Below are 14,177 nucleotides of genomic sequence, written 5' to 3' on the forward strand. Positions count from 1 at the left end.
TGAGCTACTGGAGGAAGTGGCGAACTTGTGAAATACCAGCAATTCAGCAATTCTTCATGTGAATTTGCCTCCCAGTGCACTCTGTCGGCTAAGACTAATGATATGCAGTGTTGGCTTGTTTTATTTTAAACAACACACCTGCTTTGAACACCTCGAAGAACAGGTGTGTATATTTTATTTTGTGGTGTTAAGCAATCAATGGTTTTTGGGACGCTTCTATTTTGTGTGTTTTTGTGTGAATTGTTGAAAGTCTGGGTCTTAATAATGCTCCACTTAAATATTTGTGTCATCTGACTCACACATGGGTCAATATTCTCACAGCTCCAGTGGACCATCGCCTTGTAGTTACACATGTCAATTGGTCTTTTTTTCCCAGCTGGACAAGCAAACAAGCCCACACTTTCCTAAAGTTAAGGTTGTAGGATTGCTCCCATTTCAATACCAGTATTGGAAAATCCGAAACATCTCAACAACTATTTAACGGATTGCTGTGAAATTTTGTAGAGACATTCATGTTCCTCAGAGGATGAAGTCCTTAGACACTGGGGTTCCACAGACTTTTCCTCTAGTGCCACTGTGACATTCATATTTTTGGCCTTTATAAACAAATGTTGACATAAATCGGATGGATCACCATGAAATGACTTTTCATCTGACACTGCTTTTTTCAAAGCTTGATCAAGATTATCCCATAACCTTAACCTGTGTTTATTTTCATCAGGGTGAGAAAGGCCCCTCAACCTCAACAAAGGAGTTATTTAAACCCAAACCAAACCTTAACCATAGAACTGTCACATCATAAACAGCATTTCACCAATCTGATTTATGGGGAACTTGGAAAGCACAGAATGATTTTGACTTTCTGCTAGCAGCATCAGAAATGGGTGGGACCAAGGGTGTGGACAAACAATGTATTTTGTCATTTAATAATGAAATCTTGTTGTGGAAATACCAACAATAACAACATAAAAGATTTGTTGTCTGACCCATTGGAAATCAAAACCTGTTCTGGAAGGCAGAGAGAAATGCCGACTGTCATAGAGAGAGAGAGGGAGAGAGAGAGAGAGTGTGTGTGTGATATTGTTAAAATATGGGGTTACTGGCACCCATTTTCAGACGGTCTATCCTTGAAGACTTTCATAGTGATGCCCTCGGTGGTTCATCTGAAAAATGACAGTTTTGTCAAGAACAGAAAAAGAGAAAACTCTGGCTCCTTTCACTTCTCCTCACAGCTGGCAGAAGTGAGCGTGAATATCAGATCATCAGACAGATGTGAGGGGAGGGGGTCACTGAAGCTATTTGACAATCAGCACCTCTGATGGACTGGATGGACTGGCGCCTTTAGTCAAGTAATGAGGCTGCTCCTTTTGACAGCCATGGTGCAAATTATGAATGATGATCCACAATTATTTCTTAGTTTGAGACTTTCTGGGAACCACAAACAGATTTGAATAAGATTTTGTGAGATTGTAGCACAAAGTTTGAGGTAAAACATTGTTATGATAATTATTTACCTTGTTTGTTTTTAAAGTTCTGTACCTTTCAGTTCTGTTAGTTATGTGTCTTGAGTTGGGAACCTGTCTTACCTCAGTCAGTACTCAAACATGGAGGAAAGTCATCCATCTGATCTGTGACAGAGGTCACTGACTACACTGAAACCAGACTGGTTTGGATCAAGTAGAATCAGGAAGATCTCAGATTACATCTGCCATGAGTCAGAAGCCAAAGTCATCTATCTGATCTGATCGCAAGGACCCTGATGGACAGAAACGACCCAAGAGGACAAAAAGAAACTAATGAATGAATGAATTCATCCTGACATGAAACTCCTTCCATGCTGCTGTATCCAACGAAAAACATCTTTGATCAGAAAACATCACACAGTCTTTGTAATTGACCTCGTCCATTTTAAACATAGGTGCATGACCCCAACTCCCATTAACTGACCCCGACTCGTCCATTTCTCTCATCAGTCCCCAGTAAGATCTGCAGGGGTTCAGTCTGTGCTGAACCTGAGTTGTAATTCTTCCTCCAGCAGCACAGCCACCAGCTGGAGGGTAATAAAAGAGGCTGAGATTATGGTCTTGTAAAAGTGCTTCTTCTTCTCTGCTACTGAAATGCTGCGCACATCTCTCACTATAATTAACCTATAAGGAAAAAGAATGAGGGGACAAAAGGGCAAGATCACTGAACTACAACAGAGGATACAAATTTTAGCTGACTCCCCATGCTTTTCCCACACTCACATGTTTATGTTTTATCTTAGATAGTTTTGCAAATTGAACATTTTAGGCCTGTCTTAATTAATTATTCACAACCCTGTAGAAATTGCTTTTATAAATATATGTCAAAATATATTTTTCCTGAACTTTGATTGTTGCCTGATTTGTTTTCAGTGACAACATTTTTTCCAGTGAGTGAAGTGCTACTTTTTTTTTTTTAGCACTCTTTTGATGGCACCATCAGTCTGATGTTCCACCACCTTAGTCCTAACAAATATTAGATTAGAATGCCATACAATTTTGAGAGATATCCGTGTTCCCCAGAGGTTGAATTCTAATGACTGGTGAACCCCTGACTTTTAGTCTTGCACCATCAACAGGACCAAATGGTAAATAAATCAGGACTCATTTTTTTGCATATTAGTAGTATATAGGCCTAAACATGATTGCAAATTAGTAATTATTATTTCATAAAAAGACAAGACTCATATTTGGCAACTATTTTTGGTTTTAGTCAGCCAAGGTTCCAGCTGCTGTATAAATAAAAATCAAAATAAACCAGCATAAAATCTGTATGTCCAATTCACTCCGGGTCCTCCATTCTTTCAGATGTCACACATACACATCTCAGAGTGACTTTGAGAGATATTAGGGGTGGCCATCATGGTAAGAGAGAGCGTGACTGAAGGATGAAGACAGGTAATGGTGGCTGGGCGGTAACACTCACCCTCAGGCTGAACTGTCTCTCTGCCTTCACTTTAACTCCCCCTCTGAAAACTCCTCATATCCTGGGAAAGCAAAAGCCCTCTCCAGACCCCAGTGACCAATTTCCTCTTTCCCCATTACCTCCCCATTTAAGAAAAACTGTGGAGAAAGAGGACACTGAGCCCCTCTTGCAGAGCCAGCCCAAGTCATTACTTACACTATAGCTGTGTCGCTACTTGCAGCTCGACCTGCAGCTGCTAATGATGAGGGATGGGAGTAAGAGGAGGATCCCCTCTGTGCATTGAGCAGGAGGGTACAGTAACCTGATTACTAGTGGCTGCCTGGAAAATGGCATTACATTCTCACAGCAGACCCGTCTCTCACTTTGAGCCTCCAACTGTCCTAGATCTGGGCGGCTGCAGAGTCTTTCTCTCTCTCTGTGGATGAGTTTATCATTGTGCTTTGTAAGGAGCTGTCGTACACACCACTACTGGGCAGCTGTCTGCCCCTGAGTGCTTTGATTGCAAAATGCGGCTTTCTGTCTTCTTCATGCATTACTATTCCAGTCCGTCAAGATGTGTCTTGATTTAATTATCTGCCTACAATAAGGGATGCAGGTCCAGCTGCATGACGAAGATGTTGTTAAGTACAGTCTGCTACAGGGAATTACAGCTCAGATGTGGACAGCAGGAAAACATGGACCATATTTTTCACATCGCGACCTTTTAATGAGTTGTCTTAAACCAGAAAATTGCCTTTTATCATTTGGATACCTGCAATTCAATCCAGGCCCACTCATTTGTCTGTTCTGTCTCAAGTATCTGTGGTACTGAAATAGACCCAGAGCTATTTATGGAGAGAGAGAGAGGGAGGAGGAGAGAGTAGAAAAAGAGACAGGGATGAACAGTGTCACAGACATTAAGGAAAAAAGACTAAAGGCCTTTTCACACCTGAAAGTCTGAACCAAGGCTCATGTTTTTGTTGAATACAGCACGATTATGTGAATGCACTAAAGAACTATACATGACATACCTTCTGTCGTCATCACCTATGTGAGCTGAGTCTCCCTGTACTTGCAGTTGACTGGTTTGTAGACGGGCATACATCAGCATGTTGTCATTTAATTCCTTTATCTTTCATCCTCTTAAAAAGTAATTGAAAAGTGTCAGAATCTTTAAGTTTTTTTCCAGTTGGCCCTTTATAAAGATGTCAGAGCAAATGCCAATTAAACATTTGTTCTCCTCCTCTCTCCATGCAACCACATCTCATTTTGTTTCGTTCTGTTGTTTTTCCTGTAACTGGTCCGACTCATCCAAGAAAATGTTTTCAGACTAGAAATGAACTGAGCCATGCTACATTTTGATCTGGACAGAGACCACCTATTTTGGCCAGAGGTTAAGCTTTGAGGAGGCTTCACACCTGTAATTTAACACTGTAATGCATTTCGCTAAACAACAGCATACTTAACATGCTCATAATGACAATGCTAGCGTGCTGAAGTTTAGTAACCAGGATCCCAAAACTTACTAAACTTCATCCTGACTGGGACGTGATTGAGGGAACCAAATGTCATGCAATTCATCCAGGATTTGTTGAGATATTTCACTTAAAATCATGGCACAATTAATATCTGTATAAATATGACAACAATCCAGCAGCAGTTGCTGGGATACTTGAATCCCATTGACAGACCGTCATTGCCGTCCATAAAGTCGTGCCAGTAGCAATTGTTTTTCCGCTGTCAGTCATCCAAGCATAATGTTCTACATTGTGGGGCTTCACCTGGGTGACCTGTATTACCACAAATAAGAACACTGGATTTTCCAACCGTGTGAGTTCTGGCAAGGTTTTCACCCAACATCAATTTTCTCACCAGAATTCTGGCAGGGAACCTGGATTAAATTCAGAACAAAGTGTTGGCTTATTTAAGTCATTCTACCACCACAGGCAATTACATGCCACCCTTGTTGACTTCAGTGCCCCAGTGGTGGTACCTTTACCCAACCAGTGCACACACACACACACATACAGTAATCAGGTTGCCCAGACACAGGCCCATGAGGCCCTTGTTACCTTGAGTGACTTTGGCCAATTAAAGCCTTTGAAAACAGCAGCTGCAGGAGTAGAAAATTGTTGGGAGGAGGAGGAGGAGGAGGGACCGGGTCATTATGTGCAAGCATCAGCACCCCATCAACCTCCCAGCCTGCTGATCACGACCAATTTCTTACTCCTTCTTTTATAGACATTGTCTTACATGCCAGTCAGTTCTGATCAAAATCCCATTGATATGCTCGTCAGTTATTTCTGTAACATTTTTTTTGAAGGGGTGTCATTTATCTGTCATGACACCTGTCACAAGCATGGAGTATTTATGACTGTTGTCATTAAATGTTATTTAGTCAGTTGTGTCATTTTTAATGCAAATTTGACATTGAGATTTGTCGTGACAACTTGACATTAGTCAAGTCAGTAATGTCTTTGTTATGTTAACAAAGACAACATAACCTGTAGGGATGTAACGATACATTCAGCTCATGATTTGATACGATTTCCGATACTGGCTTCCCGATACGATTTTCTCAGCTTCTCACTATTGTGCTAGGTGACATGCTGCATCATGTTGGTTGTGCTACTTGTGTAGGTCATCACCTTCTTGCAATATTTGTATGCAGCCTGAGTCTTGTCACAGAGTCTGAGTCTTGTGTTCTGGTCCTGGTCTGGTCAGGATCTTTGGATCGGCCAGGCTCAGCAAGATTCTGACATTGTTAGCATGGCAGTACTGCACAGGTGCAACTCTCAACAGAGATGAGAGGGAAGCAAGATTGTTCAGTGTTTAGTTATTTCCATTATCAGTTCCAAAAAATATGTTTAATTCAGAATGTTATTGATTAAGACTTTTAAAGACTGCATCCAGATGGTGTTAAAGCATTTTTTTTAACATTACAACAGTCATTAACGTGTCATGACATGGTTATGACAGTGCACACACCTTCAAATAAAGTGTTACCATTATTTCCTGCTTGCCAGTATTCATGGCTCACTGGTCACAGTCCCTCAAAGGCCAGCAGACAATCCATGAACCTACCTGCCATGCATTTCAATAGAGCTGCAAAAGTGTCCAAGTAAGATGGCATGATCACCCCACAGCTGGTTGGATATTTTTTCTTTCTCTTTTCTTTTCTTTTTTGGAAAAATATATTTGAGTTTTTCAAAATTGAGACAACAGCTATAATTTAAAAATACAATATTCTTATTTTTAAGTCAGTTTTCCCTTGGCTAATCAGTTTGACAGACCTTTTAAACCAATATACAACTCAGATGGCTGCATTTGATCCATGTCATGGAAGGAAAAATGTCAAAATAAACAGGAGGCAGGAGGCAGTGTTTAGACATTAACAAGCATTCGCAGGTCAAGTGTAGGTAATGATGCTACATTTGCCCAGCCCGGCCCTGATTAGTGCACTGCCTCTCCGAAGGCCCTGACACCCATCCCCACCTCCCTGCTGTCACCCTGCCTGCCCCTCGTTCACCGGTCCTTCTCTGGAATGGATCGAGGTCCTGCTGTGCAAACGAGATAGGCTGCCAGTAATGGCTTATTGTTTGAGGATGCTCACCCATGCTGTGAGAGGAAATGAATACTCTTTAGAGGCAGCCATTAACATATCATAAAAAGATCTGACTACATGAGCATATGACAGTAAAGTAATCATTCATCAGTCGTTAATGGAGGATTTCTTCCGTCATGATATGCTTTTAATAATACGGTCGGAGCCTTGTGATTCTTGTATTTTCTTGAGATTTATTGCAGAATTTCTGTAATTACTTGAAATGACACAATAACACAAAATTTGGCTGTTACAAAAATCCCTCCTGTATCATTTCTTTGCATTGTAAGTTATTTTACTTTGAAGAGAACTGACAGTTTGTTCCAGTCAGGCATTTTGTCTAAAGAACACTATCTGGACCAGAGCCTATTTGGGCCGATACTGTTATCAGTAAAACTGAGCCAGGAAGCTCTTTGGACTTCCAGTGCTCAGACAGATCCAAGTGATTAAGCAAACATTTTAAAAAGCTATTAGGTAAACCTAAAAAACACAAGGCTGAATTGCACCTCGCACTGCCAGCATCAGCTACTCTATTTTTCTTTTTCTTAATTTCCTCTGTCGTCCTTGCATTTTTCTCTATAACGCACATTCTCTTCACACACAGACATACTGTCCCTTTTGAAATACCTGATATTTATAGAACTAATTTCCACCAAAGGAAAAAAAGCAGCCCTTTTAACTTCAATAAAGTGATGAATTACAGGTTTTCGAAAGCTGCTGTCAGACAAGGTTTCTGTTTTTAGCAGTGTTTTATGTTTGAGCAGCAAAATTAGTTACGTGGGCTGACAGTGACTGTGGCCACATTCACATATACAGTAATATACTCAGTTCATCCTGGTTGATTTTCACTGAGCCTAACATTTTTTGGGCATATTTATGACTGTATGCTCATAGACCTCTCGTCGATGCGATGATTCACAATTTTTGAAAACATTATTTTATTGACTGCTCTGTTTTCTACCAACTTCTGACTCCTCACTCCTTTTATACTGCAAATCATCAACAACTGCTTGGCCAAAAACAGGCTGTTCAGGCCACATTTTGGCCTGTATCATGGCTCAAAAACTGACATCCATAGAAAAGTTTCAGTCTTAAACTGGAGCACCTGCAGATGATTTTCATACCCAATCTGTTATAAAACTATCCACAGTTTTGTTTGCTTCACCAACATCTCCACTATGCATACACATGGTCACCATATTAGACCGTTCACGGTACACAAGTAAACAAATAAGAGATGCAGACTTCACTACAAAATTGACTATAATCATTAGTAGTCTTAGTAATTCATTATTTTTTATCTGAAATCTACCACACACTTAAATATTTTAAATGCATTTAGATGGTGGTTGGTGTTAATTTCCCACCCTGACTATAATTCTGAACTGATTTTCATTCTTTTATTGGTTTGTTATACACATGTAAAATTGAACATGACAGTGGGCTACTTGTTGTAATTAAATGCAGTTACTGGGGGTGATCTAATAAGCCATATGCCAAAACATTAACCTTCTGAATAGCCTCAACTTCCACTGGGACATTTGTGCTCCAACTTTTGAATAGCCAACATTAATTATTCAGAAGCTTTTGTGTGTTTCTCCAAATTATAGATTTCTGTATCTATTATATTGTTGTAAAGCCTCCTGGATTCTTGTGATGTTTTAGATGAATCACAAAATATTCTAAGTAAATGAAAATGTTTAAACTCAAGTGAAGTGAGTCATTTAAAACAATTAGGTGAACCCAGGTCACCTGGTTATAATACCATTACACTCTTCAATGTATCTTACATTAAAGAAAATTGAGACCACACACACAAAAACACAATACAAAAACCTTTGCAAATCTCTGTTGGTTGCATCTGGCAGCTGTGATGGCATTGCAGTAGGTGCCTCACCATCTGTTGCCTGGCAAAGATCTGCACTCTACTGAGTTCACTCTTCTTGGTAAGTTTATAATTATTAAGTTTTGAGAAGACACAAATGTCTCAGGCGGTATGCAAACTTACTGTAAAGTTACATCCAGGGGACCCATTAAGCTAAGTCTTTATGCACTTAGTAAATCATTTGTGGTTGCTGTGTTTTAAAAGCATTTCCTGGACCAGTTCAGCATGTCTAGTCAATGCGAGTTGTTCAGCTGAGTGAAGTGGATGACCTCACATCCTCTGTAAAGTGGAAAATTAGAGGGTTTTGACTGAAGAGCTGCTTGTCACTTATAGCTTGTTTCTCTGCACAAAATGAACTGAATGAATTGTACGGACGTTCTCACAACGACACTGTACCTGCAAGGCATGCAAAGTCATTTCATTTTAAGAAAGGGTGCAGTCAGCCATCTAATGCCTCTATTGTGATCATCACATTGTAATAGTACAAATCTATCAAAGTGAAGTATGACCCATAGAGAGGAGCATGCCTTTAATGGGAGCTGCCAGCTATTATAGATGATTCTCTATTGTTGAAATACTTTAAAATGTGCAGGAATTCCTTCCCTTTCAATATGTCTGCGTGTGGATCTTTGTGTGTGTGTGTGTGTGTGTGTGTGTGTGTGCATGCGTGTTTGAGGGTCAGGGTGTATGTGTCCAGATTAGTGTGTGTGATAAAGAGAAATTGTGACAAAGACAGAAAGAGAGAGAGACGCCCACAGGCAGCTCATTACCCGTCCACCACAATCACAAGGAATCCGTCAGAAGATAAATGTCCTCTCACAGCACCATTGATCTCAATGGGAACAGGATGCCATCTAACTCAACATGGCAAGGCATCACTTACTAACACGCAGGGTCGCCACAGCCATGAATCTGTCGAGTAGCCAAAACATAGAGGTGATGTGTCACTGTTCGTTAGATTCTCACTTTTCAGATTAAATGTTTTACAGGTCTCTGCTTAAAATCACGTGTAATCCCTTTTGAAATTTGTGACCGTACATCAAGCTCTGATCGAGGGCCACTGTGGCCTTGTGCCATTTATTGCATGTAAAGCAAGCATCAAAAAGCAGTGCCAGCGTTACGTCCTCTATCTTTGGCAAACCTAAGACCAGGCTGGATTTTCCCCCTGAGCCCTTTATCAGAAGAAGACTGATGTCCTGATATTACGGCTAGCGCTAAGCCAAATGCAACGAAAACAGATTTTCTGAGGAGACCATGGCCGTTCATGCAGAGTAGCCGTGGCAAGGTGAGATAGTGACAGCAGCTTTATTGGCAAGTTATTTCTAATTCTCTGCACACTGGCTCACTGGGTTTCATTTGCTGTTGTCCTGATGGCTTTTAAAGCAGATTTAGACACTGTGTGCCTTTTTGCCTCTTCCCTCGAGATGTTTCTCTTTGTCACTAAACTCCCTTTAAAACTAAGCAGCAGTCAGTTGCACCAGCAAGCCAAGATAGCACTAGTTTCATTCATCATCAAACAATGAATCAGCGCAAGGCAGCCCATTAGCATCACATGTAATAAGGCTAATCTATTATGATCTCACCCTTTGGCAAACACACATACAGATGTCCTTCAATGCCAGATTATGTCGGGTTGACATGCTCGTAAAGTAAAATCCAAAGAGTTCATGATAAAAGCATAACATTGACATGCTGTCTCATTGTACAAAGGAGTGATAACGTCAAACTTCGCCATTCCTTCCTCTTAAGTAGCTAAAGCAGAGGAGGAGCATGACAGGGGAAGCATTGTTATTTTCAGTGCTTTAACCAGACGCATGGGTTCACTTGGTAATCTGTAATTATTAGGTGCTTGCATGAATGATATCGGAATGAGACAGATGTTTTCTGCATGGAAACAGATATTCACTGAGGGCACAGAGCAGGGATTCCTCAGTACAACATCCGCAAGTTTGGAGCAGAGGCTGGCTGTGTGCCCGACCATCGATTGGGAGATCTCACATTTCACAATAGTTTCGAGGTGTGTGGCCAATTTAGGTTCCTATTTTTACAACTGAAGACCAAAGCAGCTCTTTTCAGTTTTTCAGGCCCTGTCTACAAGCACACAGGTATTTTTGAAGCTGTAGCTTTTTCTATGTCTTTTTGCCTCTCATCCACCCAAAAACATTTTAGGTCATTAGATACTGAGCTTTTTGAAAAACTCTCTTTCCAGTGGCAACAGTGAAACCGGTGTTTTTGGCTTTTAACGTGTAATGAGTGCACTGTTGTCTCCTTTCTTTGACGTCAGAGCCTATATTGTAATTGCGCTTGTTTACCAGAGGGGCTATTTTGTACAATGGGGGAGTAGGGAGAAAACTTTCAAAACTTTTGAATAATCAGTGTGGTCAACCTCAGCAAAAGACTTTGTACAAAAACGACTCTGAGAAAACTGCTAATGCCTTTGGACTACCCCTAAAAATTGCATCAGTCATCATCAAACATGTCTGTATGGCCATCACATCAACTCAACAACATCAATTAAAAGCACATCAGAATAAAACAATCTCGAGCTAATTCCACAGATAACATGGACAGAAAGGGCAAACTTTCTTTGAGTGCACAAGCGTTCTGTTTCATGGATGTTATGGACAATAATGGATTCATTTTGATGCTTTAAAGGTAGTATTCATTAGGTATTGACAATAATAAAACTGAAATGTGTTGCATTTTTACTATGAAACAACACAGTTGGAGTGAGGAAACATACTAGCCACCTCATTCATTGTGTACTGATAAACCAGCACAAAAATGACAACATAAACCACCAAGTTCAAATACTAAGAAACAGTAATATTTGCATTTTGAAACATAAAATAGCAAACTTAAACGCTCAGCACTGCATTATGAGAAATGCGAATGATGGCTGCCTCTCAGTTTATCAGCTGCACATGAGAATGTCACAAGCCTGAGTCCTACAGCACCCCACAATGACTGGAGGACACTATTACACAAGTTACATTACACAAACTATAATAATCATAATAATAAACATCAAGAATAAAGAGCACAGGTATAGGTATCAGCAGATATCCAAATTCAGATATTAGAATCTGATCGGTACGTCTCTGTGGAAAATGTTTTAATAAAGCTAGCATTATCCGGGAGGATACTTTGAACAGCGGTCGCTTTTCCCTGGTTCATCAATATAATCTGCTTCTTGTTTATACTGGCACACACAGTGTCGGTGAATTTTCATGTGATATGAGTTTTGAGGTGTGTTGATATGGACAGGGATTTTTTCTAAAACGGTGTAAATTGTTCGTCTAGACTGCCATTATAGTTTTAAAGCACAATTTTAAAAAAATACACTTCTATGTGTTGACCAGGCCTTATTTTTGTCAGCGAATGTTTGGTGCCGTTACCTCATCAACTTCAGTGATGTGACTTTGGACCCTTAAACATCAGCAAAACACTTTTGATAATAACAGACTGGGGACATCACATGACGTACCAATCAGCCCAGAGAGCTGGCTTCATCAGTTCAGAAAAGAAGTATGATTTTCTCATGTGGGGTCACTCAAGTAGACTCAAGCGGTTATTTCTGATGAAGGGTGGACGCTGCTGTTGTAACGTTCCTCATATAAATATCAGACATCCAGCACAAATCACCATGCCGAGGGGTTCATCATCAAAGGAGAATTTCGCTGCTGGTCATCTAGAATGGGCTGATGCGTGTGTGTGTGTGTGTGTGTGTGTGTGTGTGTACCGGGGTGTGGTGGGATGGGGAGGGCCCTTCACACAAGATTAGATGTGGGCAGCGGTGCTGATTACACAAGGGGCTGTGTGGCGCACGTAATCACGTCATACAGCTTAGTTTGTTACCATGTCTTACCCTCTGCCAGGCTGGAGAGTTTCCATCTCTGCTCTGACTGGCTGCCTTCTGAAAACTTAGTGCAGCAAATGAATACAGAGAGGAACAAACTGTGATAATGAACATGCTGTGAAAAGGCAACCATCTCATCTCTGATAGTTCCAATATATGATTTTTCTCTTACAGTCTGTTATAGGAGTTAAAGCTGTTGGCCATAAAAGAGGCTGCCAACAGCGCAGTGAAAATACCACGCATTATCTCACTCTTCAAAGCATGAACACATCCTCTGTAGTGCACAACAGACTGATTTACATTAACAAAAAAAGAAAGCGGATGCTATATAATAATGTTCTAACAGGTTTGATGGAGCTGGAACCTGCTGGTGTTTGTATCTATTTTATGCATGTCTTTCTGGATCCCTCTGAGTTTTCAGTTGAATTTAGTGCTGTTTGTCATGGATATGAAGAGGAATGGATTTTGTTATTAGAAGGATTGGAGTCAATCTGTCTGCAGGATTTACAAAGTTCGAGAAATGAGCAGTGTACTCAAATACAAGTTATAGGATCTGTGCTGAAAAAAGACACTTTAGACTTTAAAGTAATGCAGCAACAAACACTCTGATTTGATACATTTTCAGCAAAAAAGTAGAAAAGATTAGTCAATTAACTAATAAGTAAATCAAAATTTTGATGCTTGTTGAAGTTTTTTCAATCATGGTAGGAACATTTGTGGATGGTTGCCAGAGTAGCCGTAGCAGTTGATGTTTAGTATGTTCACAGTCACACAGAGAGTATATCTATCTCATTTCACAGTCTGTAGCTTAAATGCTTGTATTTAACGCTGCTATCAGCTTGCTCTCCAAAACTCCCCTTTGCAACCCACTCACAACACCTCTTCTGTTGCTGTCTGAGGGAAAAAAGCTCAGCTGGTGCTGGTGTATCGATATTTTGCAAAATGAGCATTGAAATAATTTAAAATATTAGGAATCAATATGTATTGAAAATCAATATGCTGACCATCAGCCTCAGCTGTGCTTTATATTTAGTGCCGATTAGTAAATGTGGCCTTGCATACATCCTAAACTAAGATGGTGAAATTTACCTGACAAACAGCCTGGCAGAGCCGCTAGCATGGCTGTGGACATCACTCATATTAATATTTGCTCTTTTTCTTTATAATAAACTTAATATCTGTGGGTTTTGTTCATTTGGTCAGACAAAACAAGCTATTTAAAGACTGCAATGAGTGTTTTTTTTTCTTTTTCTTTTTTTTATGACATTTATTGGCTACTACAAGGACTTTAACTGTCTCAGTTTATTGCTGATCTGTCTACATGACCTACATAAGTTTGTAAGAAGACTGGCCATTTCTATATCATTGTTCTTAATGCCTGCCACAGGGATGGATTCTCTGTGAAATCAAATGAAATAGCCTGTGTTTACATTTTTTCGTGGAAGGATACAGTGAGCAAGATGTTAGGAGGAGAGTTTTATTTAGATAAGTTTGTTTCTTTTGTGTTTCTGATGGCAGTGTCCACAGTGGCCCACCAAGATCAACACAATATGAAAGTTGTAGTAGCTTTAAAAAATAATTAGCAGCCCTTTGCTGCATGTCATGACCTCACTCTCTCTCCCCGTCTCCTGTCATATCTTCAGATGTCCTAACACAATGAAGGCATTAAAAAACCCCAATATATATATATACTGTATATGAATGAATGAATAAATAAATAAATAAATTGGCCGTGAATTGATTAATCAGTAGTCAAAAAACTTGATTTTGGGAGCAATTAATTACATTACAGTTTTTGCTTTTTAGCACAAAACATCACTGAAACCTTAAACTAACTGTCTAAGTTTAGGTTGTTCCTATTTATCTTTACTTAATGTTGTTCAGAAAAGGTTTAATTCATT

The sequence above is a fragment of the Lutjanus erythropterus genome, chromosome 7 (assembly GCF_056507025.1).
Source record: "Lutjanus erythropterus isolate fLutEry1 chromosome 7, fLutEry1.hap2, whole genome shotgun sequence".
In the NCBI taxonomy this organism is placed as follows: domain Eukaryota; kingdom Metazoa; phylum Chordata; class Actinopteri; order Lutjaniformes; family Lutjanidae; genus Lutjanus; species Lutjanus erythropterus.